General features: G+C 36.7%; 1 protein-coding gene across 2 annotated transcripts in view; it reads right to left on the bottom strand.

Moving 5' to 3' along the window:
• EPHA3 (EPH receptor A3) overlaps positions 1-18,533 on the bottom strand; it is a 411,324-nt gene that overhangs the window by 264,132 nt on the left and 128,659 nt on the right. The window lies entirely within an intron of this gene.

Below are 18,533 nucleotides of genomic sequence, written 5' to 3'. Positions count from 1 at the left end.
ACACATATACAAAGAACAATACACCTTAATAAGATTTTCAGAAGAATGAAAGGAAAGATTATATATATAAATAAAGTGAAAGAGCAATTGTGAAAAGAGAATTGGGAAAGAGATTTAGCTTGAGAGTTTGAGCTTAAATACAGTGTGATTCTCCACAAGGCAACATCAGCACTTATGAAAGCTGAGGATATGAAAACTGATTTCCTTAAAGTGTAAATGACAGTGTACCTCTTGGACATGTTCTGTGATTCTCCAATTTACATGTACCTCAGTTTGAAAACTGCCAGAGGTACTTTCATCCTACTTCATGCATGTTTATGGATTATTCAGGTGTTGCATAAAGTGTTTCATATAAAGCCTTTAATTTAATAGTCAAGCACTATTTACATACAAAATTCATAACTTTTAAAGCCAAATTCATGCCATATGCTAATGTACCTAATCATACTATATGCAACATTTTTTGTTTAAATGAACATGGCACTGTCATTATGCTTTTCAATATTCATTCCCAAATATGCTGAATGACAAGGGCACTAAACAGTATAATGAGCTTGTGAATATATTGTATTTATTAGACCCCTATGGGAACACCAGGCAATTAGCCCACTATTGTTGTATTGTCAGGCTCTTCCATTTGCATTTTCTACCAATTTTTGTCCCCAGTAATACTATATCCCAGTAAAGTTTTCATCTTGGGGATTCTCCTTTTATTTCTACACTTTGGTATACTGCATAATTGCACATTACACATACCCTGTCCATGAATATTAGCCAATAGATGACATTTTTTCAACAGAAAATTTTAATTGAAAAGTGAATCAAAGTAGGCATTTTATCTGGGGACCACGTGTCTAACAGAGCAGTCATTTCCAACTAAGGATAGTGAAGTCAAAGTTACAGCAAATCTCCTTACAATGTTATCATACATGCCAAACATAATATTGAATTACCAACAGAATGTGTTATGTACAATACACTATAATTAGACTTATACATTCACTGCACTTGTAGCCCCAACATGTATATAATTTGGTGAAAAGAACCAGTGTTGAAAGCAATTGTGAAATTTGCTAAATGAATTTTTGAAAGCCTAAGTCATTTGACCTTTCCAGTTTAAACAACCTAATATAAAAATTAGTCATTCTTGGACTTGGGACATTAGAAATAAACTGCCCAAAATAATAGTCATCATGTTCTGGGTTATTCATACTCTGAATTATTATAGTAAAATTCTGAAGTGTTTCAATGAATAAAATAATAATAGCCCTCTGAAATCACAGATGAAGCCAAGAATCAGTTGCCCTTCTTGGTGTTTGTGTACACACAAACAGGACTGCCCTGTTCCTGGAAGGGTACGGGGCACGGGAGCAAGTCTGCTCCAAGTTTCAGGGTGTAAATTTATGTCATGACTTACAAGATTTTTTCCTAATTTACTGAATACTGACTTAAATACTCAATCTTTAGCAATTTGAAAGTTCCTTACCTCAATTTAACATTTACTCAAGAAACACACAGGAAATAAATTACGATTGATAAATGAGTAATCAGAGAACTGGAAGTGATCCCCTGAGCTTATCTCCTCAATATCTAAATAAAATTCCCTCCAAAGTCTGAGGTCAATTTCTAGACTGTCTTGGAGAGAAGTTATTACTTATTCTCAAAGGCAATTTGAAACAATTTCTTTAAAAATGATTTAGCGTCTAGCAGCTACAATTAGAATCCCAATGCGAGAATTTTTGTCTCTTGATTTGCAAAGAAAATGGTAAAAATGAAAATATTTAGAAATAATATTTTTAAAGTACTATATTAAAAAAGCATATACTACTCATGATAGGCATCAATTATATATTTGACTGAATATTTACATATAAAATTGAAGGATTCCAGAGTATCAGGTTTTCAATGATTTCTCTCTTTTGACTACTTTCAACCAAGATACTGTGTAATACGTATGTACTGTCTCTTACTCTCTTTCTGCCTTATAATCTGTTCTCTGCTTTCCTGCCTATGTATATATACATTGTGATGCTTATTCTTGCATCTCTTATTTATACTTACAATCTTATAAAACAGGTTGCATCTGTAGAATTTAAATGTGATTAAGTCTCAGTAATTGTGCTTGAGCTACATACTTCATGACATTGCAAAGTATGTAATTATTTGGCCTTGAAAAAGAACTGATTTTCTACATGATAAAGAAAAAGTACTGTCATAGCAAAGTAATTCAAAATTCGTAAAGAAGTCAGAATGGTATGACATGCCTTGTTTTAAAAGAAACAACTCTGAACCATGTTAGACAGACCATCAAAGCCAATTACTGAACCAAGTAAGTTATTTGATTCTGAAAAACTATTCAACATGGATTGATCTAAGTTCTAAAGAGATAATTGAAGATCTCTCAATTTAAGAACAGAAATATTGTAGGTTATAAGACAAATTGCATGTTGTTTAGTTAGAATTTATTTTCTTCTGGCCCTTTTTTTGATGCATTTGTAAACTCTGATTCTCTGAATTCTGTTACTTCCAAGTGGTGTGTGGGGGTGGAGAAAACACACCTTTCTAGACAGCTGACTTCTCCTCCTAGCTAAGGCTTTATTCTGACTATGATAATAGCTAATACTTATTAAGTACTTATTATATTCTAGGAGCTGTTTTGTTTTCTTACTTTATCCTCGCCACAATACCACAAAAGAGATGCTACTGTTATTTCTAGTTATCTCTAATTTATATATGAGTATCCAAGGTGGTTAAGTATTTACCCACGGTCACACAGTAAATAAGAGGTAGAACAAAGATAAAATCTAGATCCTCTCATTTATGCCATTGATACTGATTAAAGCGATGATGCTTTGAATTATTGTTTTCTGCAAAGGAAACTCTATAAAGTAAATAAATGCTGAATTCTTTACCAGATTGGAGATAATATGATTTAAACATTTACCAATACCTCAAAACCATAACTCTGGGTATGTCTGCTTGCTTTTTACACTTTGTATCAAATGTTAGGGTACACTCAGAATTTACACAGAACAGAAGAAAGGGGCCCTGCAGAGGCACCAGCCCCAGTAGAGCTTGAACACATGTTATCATACACCTTCTGGATTATGCCCTGTTTCCTTCCTGCCATCATACTCATTCTATGTAATACCTTTCCCCTTTTATTTAGCTTTTAGAATTTACTCTGCTAGTAGCTTTGAAACCAAAATTAATCCCTGTGTTGTAAATATATGTGTAAAATAAGGTAAGCTTTAAATAGAGTCTCAGTGCTGCTGTGAGAATCAAGAACTTCACTACAGGAACTCATGGCACACCTAGAAGAGATATGTGCCACCTTGGAGTCCAAGCTTAACAGCAAAGGTGTTTCTTAGAAAATGATTTGGAAAAAACATATTTTTATTAGAATATATATTAGGCTCGTATGGCGTAATGTTATAAACACGATATTGTTTCAAGGTCTTCTGCACTATGGGTGAATTCTTTACCATCTGGGCCACCAGGGAAGCCCCATTAAGATAAAAAAATATAAAAATATATCAGTATTAACACATATAAAATCTTGCAGAAAATGTAAAGGTTACTCCTAGTCTACTTTCAACCTAGTGTAGTATGAGAAAAATGTTTCAAACATAAGAAAAACCTTCTGAGAAAGTATAGAGTGTCCTCAGAGGATTCATAGAATACCTTCACTGACATTCTTAGACATGTAATCTACTGCTGCTGCTGCTGCTAAGTCGCTTCAGTCGTGTCCGACTCTGTGCGACCCCATAGACAGCAGCCCACCAGGCTCCCCCATCCCTGGGATTCTCCAGGCAAGAACACTGGAGTGGGTTGCCATTTCCTTCTCCAATGCATGAAAGGGAAAAGTGAAAGTGAAGTCGCTCAGTCGTGTCTGACTCTTAGCGACCCCGTGGACTACAATCAACCAGGCTCCTCCGCCCATGGGATTTTCCAGGCAAGAGTACTGGACTGGGTTGCCATTGCCTTCTCTCAATGGAATCTACTAGATTGCTTCTTATATATATAGGTGCTGCAGTTGGTAAAGAAACTGCTTGCCAATGCAACAGACTCAAGAGACAGGGCTTCGATCCATGGATTGGGAAGATTCCCTGGAGAAGGATATGGCATCCCACTCAAGTATTCTTGCCGGGATAATTTCCTGAACAGATAAATTTGGCAGACTACAGTCCATGGGGTCACAAAGATTGGACATGACTAAGCCTGCACACACACATTATAAAGGGATTTTTTTCTTATGACAGTGATCTGAGCAGCCTCACATATTCATGCTCCTTTAACTGACTAACAGATGAATTGCTGTTGTTTAGTTGCTGAGGTGTGTCTGACTCTTTGAAATCCCATGGACAGTAGCCCTCCAGGTTCATCTGTCCATTGGATTTCCCAGGCAAGAATATGGAGTGGGTTGCCATTTCCTTCTCCAGGGGATCTTCCAGACCCAGGGATTAAACCCACGTCTCCTGATTGGAAGGTAAATTCTGTACCACTATGCCACCTGGGAAGCCCAACAGATGAGTATTAGCAAGTAAAATGTAATTTTACCACCACCCTTATGGCAGAAAGTGAAGAGGAACTAAAAAGCCTCTTGATAAAAGTGAAAGAGGAGAGTGGAAAAGTTGGCTTAAAGCTTAACATTCAGAAAACTAAGATCATGGCATCTGGTCCTATCACTTCATGGGAAATAGATGAGGAAACAGTGGAAACAGCATCAGACTTTATTTTTGAGGCTCCAAAATCACTGCAGATGGTGATTGCAGCCATGAAATTAAAAGATGCTTACTCCTTGGAAGGAAAGTTATGACCAACCTAGATAGCATATTAAAAAGTAGAGCCATTCCTTTGCCAACAAAGGTCCGTCTAGTCAAGGCTATGGTTTTTCCAGTGGTCATGTATGGATGTGAGAGTTGGACTGTGAAGAAAACTGAGCACCAAATAATTGATGCTTTTAAACTGTGGTGTTGAAGAAGACTCTTTTTTTTTTAAATTTAATTTTATTTAACTTTACAATATTGTATTGGTTTTACCATATATCAAAATGAATCTGCCACAGGTATACATGTGTTCCCCATCCTGAACCCTCCTCTCTCCTCCCTCCCCATACCATTCCTCTGGGTCGTCCCAGTGCACCAGCTCCAAGCATCCAGTATCTTGCTTCGAACCTGGACTGGAGACTCGTTTCATATATGATATGATACATCTTTCAATGCCATTCTCCCAAATCATCCCACCCTCTCCCTCTCCCACAGAGTCCAAAAGACTCTTGAGAGTCCCTTGGACTGCAAGGAGATACAATCAGTCCATTCTAAAGGAGATCAGTCCTGGGTGTTCATTAGAAGGACTGATGCTGAGGCTGAAACTCCAATACTTTGGCCACCTCATGCAAAGAGTTGACTCATTGGAAAAGAGCCTGATGCTGGGAGGGATTGGGGGCAGGAGGAGAAGGGGGGACAGAGGATGAGATGGCTGGATGGCATCACTGACTCGATGCACATAAGTTTGGGTAAACTCTGGGAGTTGGTGATGGACAGGGAGGCCTGGCGTGCTGCGATTCATGGGGTCGCAAAGAGTTGGACACGACTGAGTGACTGAACTGAACTGAAGTTACAGATCTTCAAACCTTTACATTTTGAGATTATATCCAAATGGATAGTATCAGGTGTAGTTGTTGTTATTCAGTCGCTCAGTCATTTTGGACTCTTTGTGACCCCATGGACTGTAGCACACCAGCCTTCCTTGTCCTTTACCACCTCCCAGAGCTTGCTCAAACTCATGTTCATTGAGTCCGTGATGCCATCCAACCATCTCATCCTCTATCGATTCCTTTTTCTCCTGCCTTTGATCTTTCCCCAAATCAGGGTCTTTTCTAATGAGTCGGCTCTTTGCATCAGGTGGCCAAAGTATTAGAGTTTCATCATCAGCATCAGTCCTTTCAGTGATTATTCAGGATTGACTGGTTTGATCTCTTTGCAGTCCAAGGGACTCTCAAGAGTCTTCTCCAACACCACATTTCAAAAGCATCAGCTCTTTGATGTTCAGCCTTCTGTATGGTCCAACTCTCACATCCATACATGACTACTGAAAAACCATAACTATGACTAGCCTGGCCTATGTTGGAAAGGTAAGGACTCTGTTTTTAATATGCTGTCTAAGTTTGTCATAGCTTTTCTTCCAAGGAGCAAGTGTCTTTTAGTTTCATGGCTGCAGTCACCATCTGCAGTGATTTTGGATCCCAAGGAAATAAAGTCTGTCACTGTTTCCATTGTTTCCCCATCTATTTGCTATGAAGTGATGGGACCTGATGCAGTAATTTTCGTTTTCTGCATGTTGAGTTTAAAGCCAGTTTTTTCACTGTCCTCTTTCACCTTCATCAGGAGGTTCTTTAGTTTCTCTTCACTTTCTGCTATAAGGGTGGTGTCATGTGCATATCTGAGGTTATTAATATTTCTCCTGGCAATCTTTATCCCAGTTTCTGCTTCAGCCAGCCCAGCATTTCTCATGATGTACTGGGCCTATAAGTTAAATAAGCAGGGTGGAAACATGCAGCTTTGACCTACTCCTTTCCCAATTTGGAACCAGTTCTTTGTTCCATGTCCAATTCTAGCTGTTGCTTCTTGACCTGCATAGGGGTTTCTCAGGAGGCAGGATTACCATCTCTTTAATAACTTTCCGCAGTTTGTTGTGATCCACACAGGCAAAGGCTTTAGCATAGTCAATGAAGCAGAAGTAGATGTTCTCCTGGAATTCTCTTGCTTTTTCTATAATCTAATGGATGTTAGCAATTTGATCTCTCGTTCCTCTGCCTTTTCTGAATCCAGCTTGAACATCTGGACATTTTTGGTTCATGTACTGCTCAAGCTTCGCTTGGAGAATTTTCATGAGATGAGAATACCAGACCACCTTACCTGCCTCCTGAGAAACCCCTATACAGGTCAGGAACGAATAGTTAGAACCAGACATGGGACAAAGGACTGGTTCCAAATCAGGAAAGGGGTATGTCCAAGCTGCATATTGTCTTCCTGCTTATTTAACTTATATGCAGAGTACATCATGTGAAATGCTGGGCTGGAGGAAGCACAAGCCGGAATCAAGATTGAGGGAGAAATATCAATAACCTTGCATAAGCAGATGACACCACCCTTATGGCAGAAAGTGAAGAGGAACTAAAGAGCCTCTTGATGAAAGTGAAAGAGGAGAGTGCAAAAGCTGGCTTAAAATTCAACATTCAGAAAACAAAGATCATGGCATCCGGTCTCGTCAGTTCAGTTCAGTCACTGTCATGTCTTACTCTTTGCAACTCTATGGACTGAACATGCCAGGCTTCCCTGTCCATCACCAACTCCTTGGGCTTGCTCAAACTCATGTCCATTGAGTCAGTGATGCCATCCAAACATCTCATCTTCTATTGCCCTCTTCTCCTACTGCCTTTAGTGTTTCCCAGCATCAGGGTCTTTTTCAATGAATCAGTTCTCCTCTGGTTCCATCAGTTCACGGCAAATAGATAGGGAAGCAGTGGCAACAGTGACAGACTTTATTTTCTTGGGCTCCTAAATCTCTGCAATGGTGACTGCAGCATGAAATTAAGAGACACTTGCTCCTTAGAAGAAAAAGTATCACAAAACTAGAGAGCACATTAGAAAGCAGAGCCATTACTTTTCCAACAAAAGCCAGAATAGTTAAAGCTATGGTTTTTCCAGTAGTCATGGACTGATGTAAGAGTTGGGCCATAAAGAAGGCTGAGTGCTAAAGAATTGATGTTTTTGAACTGTGTTGTTGAAGGAGACTCTTGACAGCCCCTTGGACTGTAAGGAGATCACATCAGTCAATCCTAAAGCAAATCAGTCCTAAATATCCATTGGAAGGACTGATGCTGAAACTGAAGCTCCAATACTTTGGCCACCTGATACGAAGAGTTGACTCATTTGAAAAGACCCTGGTTTGGGGAAAGATTGAAGGCAGGAGGAGAAGGGGACGACAGAGGATGAAATGGTTGGATGGCATCACTGACTAACGAACATGTGTTTGAGGAAGCTCTGGGAGACGGTGAAGGATAGGGAAAGCTGGCATGCTGCAGTCTATGGGGTCACAAAGAGTGGGACGTGATTAAGTGACTGAACAACAACAACGATTTTGAAGAGTTTGTGTGGAAAATGGTTTGTGTAGGAGGGAGAGATGCTATCTCTAAAATAACAAAAAATAAGGGTATAAGAAAAGTGTAGGTATATGAATTCCTTTGTTCACCATATGTGCCTCCATTCAAGGAAGTTACCCACATTCTCTTATTGCTTTGTATTGATATAGTGCATATATTAATAAAAAAGTACAAATCTTAGTAAGTAAAAAAGCCATCAATATTCACACAAAAGATGCATCCATTGTATACGGATTTTTGAACTAATCTCTGCAAGGATTTCTGGAGGAATGAGAAAGCACATCGATAATCATAGAAATATTACAATCTGTAACAGTGAATGTTTGCTCTTTATTCACTTAAAAATTTAGTACCATATTTTAGTACCATATTATTATCAATATTGTAGCACAGTATTTTACAATTCTCTTCTAAATTTGACTTTTAAAAAATATTCTAGGTCAAGACATGCAGAAACCAAGCTTATTCAATGATTTCAGATATTATAATAAAATGATCAAACAAGGTCTAAATAAAAAAATTACATGGCCAAGGAATCTTACTCGATTTTTTTTGTGATGAATTTAGATGTATATTAAGTCAGGTAGAGCAAATGCAATCTTACTAAACCTGTCAGGTAAATCTTGGGTTTATTACCGGACTAAGAATAAACAGAAACCATCTTCTACAAATGGAACTGACAATTCCTTTGCAATGCTGACCCTTGTCTGAGGTTTACAGCATGAACTTGGCCACTGGCCAATGTGAACAATGTTTAAATTTCTTTATGGCAGTTCAATGAGCTTTCAGACGTTCATCTGCTTTACCTACTGTGCTTAATAAAGAGCAAGCCAATGCATTTTCTCATCTCCTTTTCATCACTAATAAGAGCAACCATCAACCTTATGAAAGATATAGTCTGCTTTTACTTTCAGTTTTCTTTTCCAGTAGCTCTGCTCTGAAACTTTAATAGAGCACCATTATCCCACCTATCATCATTACATAGATTTGGATATAAAGCTATGTACATCTTGTCACTAAAACGCAGTAACTACAAACAGTAAAAGCCTTAGGGAATTACTTCTGTTCTTGAGCGTCAACATTTAAAAAGAGTTTCAGTATATTAATGAAATAGTTGATTTATAGAAGCCTTCATATTCTGGAAAACTGAAAAGGTTAAGAAATTTCTAATAGCAAAACAAGATTTTATAATGCATAACACCAATAAATTTTCAAAGAAAAATTAGCTTTATATATTAGTATATAGTGCTTATATGTATATATGAGCATGTAACCTGCATACATATATGTATATAATAGACATGTACATGTTGTATATATCCATATACATATAAAGTTATTCATATGTATACATGCATATATACTTACATATGCATGTATATTTTTACATATACCAATATTTATGATCTTCAAAAAAACCCAGTATGGTAGCAGATACATCAGCCAAATCTGAAATTCACTCCCAGTCTGCCACTTGGAGATCTGTCAAGCTAATAATGAAGCATATTGTGCGAGCACACACACTGGGCACATAGCGAGTGTTTTGTGAACCCTGGTTCTACACTCGCCATCATCTCCTATCAATCATGTCCTCAGCAAGAGCAGGGGCAATGGAAATAGAAGCAGAGGTAATTGGAGGCATGACTCAGTTCCACATGCCTGAAAAATAAAGGCCCCAGATACCCTGTTAAAATATTTTTGTGTTATAATCTTACCCAATTCTATACTGAAAAAAAAGAAGAAAGTATTATATTAATGAATATATTAAGTTCTTGCCTCTTTAAATAACTATTGTCAATCTTTTTCTCTCAGTTCCAATAACCAATGGAACTTGGTTCTCCAGTCACTAATTCAGCAGCAAGAACTTGCAAATTTTCACATTATGATGCTGTGCAAAATATCATCAAAAGAAAGTATTCGCTTACTAGATTAGAAAAAGGATTGAGTTTCTTAATTAGACAGACCTGAATTTATATCCTGGCATTAAGACACAGGGCAAATCAGTAAGTCCTCTTAGCCTTGTCTAGGTAAAGTGTGGCTAACAATATTTACCTTGTAAGGCTTATGCTGAAGATCAAATGGTATGTTAACCACAGAGTACACACAAGGCAATCAATAAATGCCAATTCAAATGTATTTATGACTTACACTTCAGACAGGATACGCACAATTCAAGATGGAATCGGTTACTATAAAATACTCATTGAAAAGTGAAGAAGAGCACACAAAAGGAATATAGGGAGAAAAAATAAAATTGTGAGTTTAGTATCCAAAAGACACGTTGAAAGGGTGTAGCCTTTGTAAGATGTAACAAGTCACATAATTCTGGGTTCCTGTATAGAGAATGCAAGCAAGGTATCATGGCCATGACATGAATCAAATTACAAACATGAAAACAAGCCCAAGGAACTGTACAAGCTCTTCTGGTACTGGCATGCATGTTCAGTCGTGTCTGACTTTTTGTGACCCCATGAACTACAGCTCATCTCTCCATAGGACTTCCCAGGCAAGAATACTGGAGTAGGTTGCCAGTTCCTCCTCCAGGGTCTGGTACTAGAGCTAGAAGTAAATGTAAGGGGCCTCAGAGAGAAGACATAGTGAAAAGTATTGAATAGCATTCTTAAAAGCATTCTTGCAATATCTACATCCTGGAGCTTCACAGGCTATTTCTGAAAATACAGGTTGATGGGCTTCAGGTTCCTTATTTCCCCAGGTTCTCTACACAAGAGAGGCACAAGGTCACGTACATTGCCCCACACTCAAGGTCCAGTTTCACGCTTATTAATTGTATGTGACTTTGGACAACTGGGCAGTTTCTCTAAGCCTGTAGTTTCCTCTCATGGGAAATGGGGACATGACGGTGCTTCTCCATGGGCCTTTGTGTGTGTTAGTCACTCAGTCATGTCTGATTCTTTGTGACCCAAAGACTGCAGCCTGCCAGGCTTCTCTGTCCATGGAATGCTCCAGGCAAGAATACTGGAGTGGGTTGCCATCCACTTCTCCAGGGCCATGGGCCTTTGGGGGAATTAAATGAAGTGTTGAGCTTAGTTACATGCCAAAGGACAGAAGTGGCTATTTCGGGAAAAAAAAAATAAAGCTGATGTGAGGGGGTTCTTCTAATTTTCAAAAAAGGCACAGTCACTGAACTCGATCTATAGGAACTTTTTTCTATCAAGGTTATTATTAATACATCCTGTAATATAACCACATTTACCTGTCATCTTTGCATTAGTATCACATTACAGGATAAAGGGAATCAAATGTCAGATTTGAATTTGTGTCAGCATGTCAGAGTATCCTAAAAGAGAACTAACTCCGTAGCAGCTGTCTGGACCCTTTGCCTGAGAAAATTCTCTAACTCCAAAGGCTTTCTCCTTGATATCTCTTTTATTAATTTCTTCACATTCTTAGTTCTTGCACTACCACATCCTAGTCACTTTTTCTAGCTCTGTGCAGGTAATGTTCTTTTCCTGTTTTTAAATATTCACCTTCATGTGACTCTTTCTGAAATTTTTATTTTTTCTCCCAGATAAAGAAATTTCATTTTATTTTTTTTGCATAAGTGTCACTTTCAAATTAGCTAAGTAGTAAGTATGACTTCGTATGCCTTCAAAAGTTACATATATTTCTAAGTAAATCCCAGAATGGATGAGTCCTGAGGCAAAATTGTGAGTGAGATGCTTTAGCTTGGGTTCCGATTTAGGCTCTGCTAATGTATGATTTGAGATTTTAACCTTAATTCATAGCTCTGTAAAAGGAGAGATTATTCTAGATCAGGTTTTCTCAATCTTGAAGAGATTTGCCTAGGCAATTCTTTGTTGTAGAGGGTGCTCTGTGCATTACAGGATATTCAGCAACACCTCTGGCCTCTAAGCACCAGATGCCAATAGCAATCTCCTTCCCCAGTTGTGACAACCAAGAATGTCTTCAGACATTGACAAATGTTGCAAAATTGCCTGAGTTGAGAATATTAGACTAGGCTTTAAAATTATATGAGTGTTATGCTGAAAAAGTCTGTATCAGCATTTTATTTCTTCGTATTTCCACTAAAATCTAAGTTCCTTGAAGGCAGGGACATTTTTCTGGTTGGTTCAGAGCCACATTTCCAGTGAATACTTGGTAGAGTAGGCACTCATTAGATGTTTGTTGACAAAAATGAATAAATGATGGAACAATATCTAACTCCATAAAGGTTGAAATCTCTCCATTTATTACATCTTTGCAGCATGTTTTGATGGGTCCTTAAACACTATTTGTCTTTCATGCTTATTTCACTTTTATTTCCTTAAAAATATTGTTAAAACCCTTTTAACATAAATTCAGTTCATATACCTTTTTAGAATCCAAGATACTTGGAAGGAAGAACTGTATTCTCTTTCTTTCCGATTTAGCACATTGATAAATGTATGCCCGAGAAACATTACATGTGCTAAATCAGATTGAAGTATTTCATATATCTTCAATACTGTAGTATGATACAGACAGTAAATAGATCCTAATTTCTGAAATACAGATTTTCTTCCCTAATAACTACCAGATAAGCAAAATTATTTATTCCCAACCATTCATATACACAGGTTTGTTTCCGAGCTTCACAAACCTTTACATGTTCTTTATGCATTAATTCAAGATCAGTTTTCTCCCATTCCATAGCATATGCTTTCTCTTTTCTTGTTGAAAGTGAGTCTTCATGTCAAAAAATAGCAGCTGTTCTCAATTAGAGTATCCACTTTTAACCTCTTGTGGCTTTGTAACTGACCACTGAACAGAGAGTTCAGGGATATTTCATGTTCAAGATCTTTAGCTATTAGAAGCCATTCTTATTATTTTTAAAAAATCACACAAAAAATATGTAACTGATCATATGATGATTTTGAGTTTCGTAATCTCGATGCTCCCTTGAGATTCCTGGGTCTCCTCTCACACAACAAATCTGTGATTAAATGTCTACATTGTGACTGTGTTTCTGAAAGACAATCGATAGCTACACATTTCTGAGGACTGCAGGGACAGCGGTAGATGAGAATATGATCAAAGTTTTATTCTAGGATAGTTCTATTACTATCATAGATTCTATTCTCTCATAGAGGGGGCCATAAGTGAGTTTAGAGTTATTTGCCAACAGGATGTTTTGCCTACATCCTAGAAGATGAGAATTTACAATAGCATAGTATACATTCAGTCTTTCCAGTCATATGATTCTTTCCAAATGGCTCTGACTTTGGAAGCACTTTTATCAAATATTATCAAAACTCATACTTCTCTGTACAATTACTCTCTATTAGAGTTTAGTGCCAGCTGTCAGAGCTGTAATGTAAACCCTTATTAGCTCTTGTAAGTTCTACTCTGGAACTAATAAGGGATTGTCAAAACTATCCAAACACAGAGAGAAATGGGGGGATAAATCACAGAAAAGAGGATGGAAAGTGTTCAATGAATCTGTACTAGCAAAACAATCTTTGTGAAATGATTACCGATGCATTTCACAAAATCTATGCATCTCAAGGTGGAGAAAAAGATCTAGTTTTCAGTTTATTTTGCATAGGGTTTGATTTTCTTTCCTTTGGGAGAGGCTGACTAAAAGCAATAAAACAAATTGAAGAAGTTAATGAAATATCAATAATCTCTTTTAAAAATCTTTCCATGTATTCTGTAAAAATGTTACACTGCATTCCTCAAATTTTAAAATATGGAAGATTTGATAATATCTGAACAGATAGAAAGAAAAAGTATAAGTTTGACAAACTGAAGACGAATATTCTTTTAGAAAGCAATAGATTATATAATATCTAAGCTTTAAAAACTTTTTTTACATACTGGAATGCAGCAAATCAGAAGGAAGGAAGGCTGTCTATATAAACCCCAAAGTAATCTAAGTTAAAGAAATGAAATTTAAGACTTCCTACAGGGTCCAACTAGACTTGATGGTAAATTACTATGACAGATCCACAATCTATTTGACAAGTTAATATTCATTAAGAAGTCAAAATAACTATAAATTTTATATATTCAAAATAACCAATATTTCCCCTTTCACAGACATGGCTTTTTCTTGGAAAATTTGAATCACTTTTCAGATGAGTTTACATTGATTAGATATTTTGTAAGTGGTAACAGAGCAATATTCTGATCTTCCTTTGAAATGAGACTGAAAATGCAGTGACAGAAATAACCCATTTCAAGGAAAATCAGAGCTATTTTACTTCCTGCAACTGAATTTTTTTTTCATGTCAGAGATTCGCATAGTGAATACCATCCTGAGAAGCTTCATCCATATTGTCACAGACATACTCTCAAACAAGCTACACAATGAACAAATTATTTGTATCTCCCAAAGATTATACATGTGGCATATAGGTGTGACCTAAATTATTATTTCCCACTTTAAAACATTGGACCAGACAAGGTATCTGAAAGTTCACAGACCTTGCTGCTGCTAAGTCGCTTCAGTCGTGTCTGACTCTGTGTGACACCATAGACGGCAGCCCACCAGGCTTCCCTGTCCCTGGGATTCTCCAGGCAAGAACACTGGAGTGGGTTGCCATTTCCTTCTCCAACGCATGAAAGTGAAAAGTGAAAAGTGAAAGTGAAGTCTCAGTCATGTCAGACTCTAGCGACCCCATGGACCTCAGCCTACCAGGCTCCTCCGTCCATGGGATTTTCTAGGCAAAAGTACTGGAGTGGGGTGCCATTGCCTTCTCCGTCACAGACCTTACCATAGCTAAAAATAAAAGAAAAATAGAAAAGAACTTTATATTCTAAAAGCAAATACCCTAGAGTTATTTCATGTAAGACAACTGCAAACTAGGTCAGAACCTCAGGAAAATACCTTAATACTGACATATAAAATGGTCTTCTGGGTTAGGATAAAGAGTAGTAAAATATTTATTAAAAGAAGAAATTCTTACTATTTATCCCTCTTTGAACAATGCAGTTTCTATAACTGAAGATAAATCTATATTTTACTAAAATTGCATGATAGTTTTAACATCTATAAAACTGTCTGGATCTTTTAAGGTCTTTTATGTTGATTTGTTGCTGATCACTTGACATTCTTATTTATTATGAGATATTTAAATCATTGGATATGATTTTGTTCTACTCTCTAAATTTAATGATGGTCATATCTCTCCTAATATGTTTGCAATTAAATTGTCTCTGACTACTCAAAATAATCTGATTTGTAGTGTATACAGAACAAAGATTTCACATTTCTTTCTAGTATCTTAAACATGCAAATTCATGGTTTAACTTTATACTGTTTGTTTTTATATAGACTAAAAATGAACTATAATACTTAAGTCACAAATCAAATACACTCCCTTATTTTTCCTCTCATTTTCAGATTTGAAAAGAGTTTTTACTTAATTACTGCTCAGATAGTGTGTTGACATGCTTGGATTGAAAGTTTCTAGTAATATCACATGATAATTCATGTAAGCATATTTGGTATTTACTTCATAAAATTTATGCTGTTTCCTCTACTGCTTTCTTTTCTCTTTGTGTGATTCTCAAGTGAACATAAATATCTAAAATAAATCAAATAGATATAGTTATTTTCTATATAAAGTAAATTGGTTTGACAAATATTTTGACTCACTTGATTACTTATTTTTGACTCAGATAATTTCTTCAAGGCAAGAACATTATTTATTATTATATCTTCACCAACTATCTAAGATAGTCTTGTATACAATAAATATTAGGGTATAAAACAGTTTGCAAAAATTTTAGGTTTAATGTTTTTGAAATTTAGCAATTTCATTTTACTATTGTAATTGCTTGTTTCCTAAACTGTATTTTCTTAAATCAGTCAAAATCTATAAGTCCCTCTGGTTATACAATATAAAAATGTCCACATGTAAATTCAAAGACACTTTTGAAAAATCAGTGGAAAAAACCTGTGCTAAAGAAAATTGGAGACTGAGTCAAATACTGGATGGGAAAAATTAAAGGTCATGAGTGTTTAGAAGAAGAAAAATGAAAGCTAATGATATTATAAAAGAATAAGGGAATATCACCTATGACTGAACAGACTAGAGGTTTAATGGAACTAAAAATGAAGTCACCTCAGAAAACTTCTAATTAAAAGAAGGTAGGCAGCCAATTAGAGAATGATGAGTACTAAGCACTGAAGAATTGATGCTTTTGACCTGTGATGTTGTAGAAGACTCTTGAGAGTCCCTTGGACTGCAAGGAGATCAAGCCAGTCAATCCTAAAGGAAATCAATCCTGAATATTCATTGGAAGGACTGATGCTAAAGCTGAAGCTCCAATACTCTGGGCACCTGATGCAAAGAGCCAACTCATTGGAAAAGACCCTGATGCTGGGAAAGATAGAAGGCAAGAAGAGAAGGGGACGACAGAGGATGAGGTGGTTGGATGGCATCATCTATTCAGTGGACATGATTTTGAGCAAGCTCTGGGAGATGGTGAAGGACAGGGAACCCTGACATTATGCAGTCCATGGGGTCGCAAAGAGTTGGACATGACTGAGTGACTGAACAACAAATATAAATTCATCGGACAGTTTCTCTCCCTCAAGGTATCTCTAAGTTCTAATGTTTAAGGTTAGATAGAGACTATTGAATGGGTGAGTCTGTCATTTCTAAGTGAAATGAATAATTATTCATCTAGTTCCTATCTAATTGAAAACATCTTCAATTATAATCTGCTAGGTTGAAGGCACAATGTCCTTTAAATAGATATGATATAGTGCCTCCCCTCAAGACACTTCCAGTCTGAAAACAACTGTAAAGAAATACTTCTGAATTCCTTAAAACGTATGAACATCTCGTACTTCTGGAAGATGCACACAGACTAAGGAGGTGCTGGGAAACCTCTGAGGTTTTCGATTTTCTCTAGCACCTCTGTCAAAACGAGCATTCTGTTACTGAAAGCGTGACTGTTTCTTTAAGAGACTTTTTGAACAGACAGAGAAATGAGTAAAGAGTAAGAGCTGGTAGGTTAAATAAACAAAATTATGGAAAATCATTGAGAATTCAAATCTTCAAACTTCATATCAAACACACTTTTCTACCCAGCTGCTAATGTACAAGAACAAGGAATGAAGTTAGCATTCCACAATGAACCTACACAGATAAAACACAGAGCAACAGATTCTTCAGTGACATTAATAAGGTATTTGGTACATTAAGTCTAAACAAAGTTTGTAGGAGGAATATTTATAGTAACTCCCAGGTCTCTGGCTCAAATGTAATTAACTGACTAAATAAAAAAACATTAGCATTCTCATTTCTTCTCTCCAAGTAAATCAAAATAGATAAAACAATTCATTTGCCAAGAGTAAAAATACATATGTAAAGATCACAAGGCTCCCTTGGTATTAATGTGAAATTTCCTCACACCTCCAATCTTCAAAACACAAAAGTGTTATCCTGGGATGTAAGAACTATGAAGGATTTCCCAAATGAAATGAACCAAGTAAACTCTGACTGTCAATAACTGAAAGCAAATAGCACAGGATTTAGGTTTATAATTGAAAATTTTCAATGCTATCTTATTAAAAAGAGGTTTATTAACATCTTATAATAACATCTCAACCTGTAATTTGACCATAGTCTCAACATCAAGCAAGTTTGTCAAAATCTGAGGAACATGGCCCAAAAAAGGTGTAAGTCACACATACACTGGTAAAATAAAAGACATACTATGAGAGAGAACATTTAAAGAAAGACCATATTTTAAAATGACGTATTAGAGAAACTTCTAGAAAACCAAATTGGATGCATGATTTCTTACTTCCCTTACTAAATAATTATGTTACCATTAGTTTAAGTTTTTGTAGTTATTTATATGTGCATTTCTGTTTTACCAAATTCATCTTAATAAGTACTCTCCACATGGGAATTAGATGGGGAAACCGTGGAAACAGTGTCAGACTTTACTTTTTGGGGCTCCAAAATCACTACACATGGTGATTGCAGCCATGAAATTAAAAGATGCTTACTCCTTGGAAGGAAAGTTATGACCAACCTAGACAGCATATTCAAAAGCAGAGACATTACTTTGCCAACAAAGGTTCGTCTAGTCAAGGCTATGGTTTTTCCAGTAGTCATGTATGAATGTGAGAGTTGGACTATGAAGAAAGCTGAGCGCTGAAGAATTGATGCTTTTGAACTGGGTGGAGAAGACTCTTGAGAGTCCCTTGGACTGCAAGGAGATCCAACCAGTCCATCCTAAAGGAAGTCAGTCCTGGGTGTTCTTTGGAAGGAATGATGCTAAAGCTGAAACTCCAATACTTTGGCCACCTCATGCAAAGAGTTGACTAATTGGAAAAGACTCTGATGCTGGGAGAGATTGAGGGCAGGGGGAGAAGGGGACGACAGAGGATGAGATGGCTGAA

The sequence above is a fragment of the Bos taurus genome, chromosome 1 (genome assembly GCF_002263795.3).
Source record: "Bos taurus isolate L1 Dominette 01449 registration number 42190680 breed Hereford chromosome 1, ARS-UCD2.0, whole genome shotgun sequence".
NCBI classification, from domain to species: domain Eukaryota; kingdom Metazoa; phylum Chordata; class Mammalia; order Artiodactyla; family Bovidae; genus Bos; species Bos taurus.
This window is presented reverse-complemented; position numbering and strand designations above follow the sequence as displayed.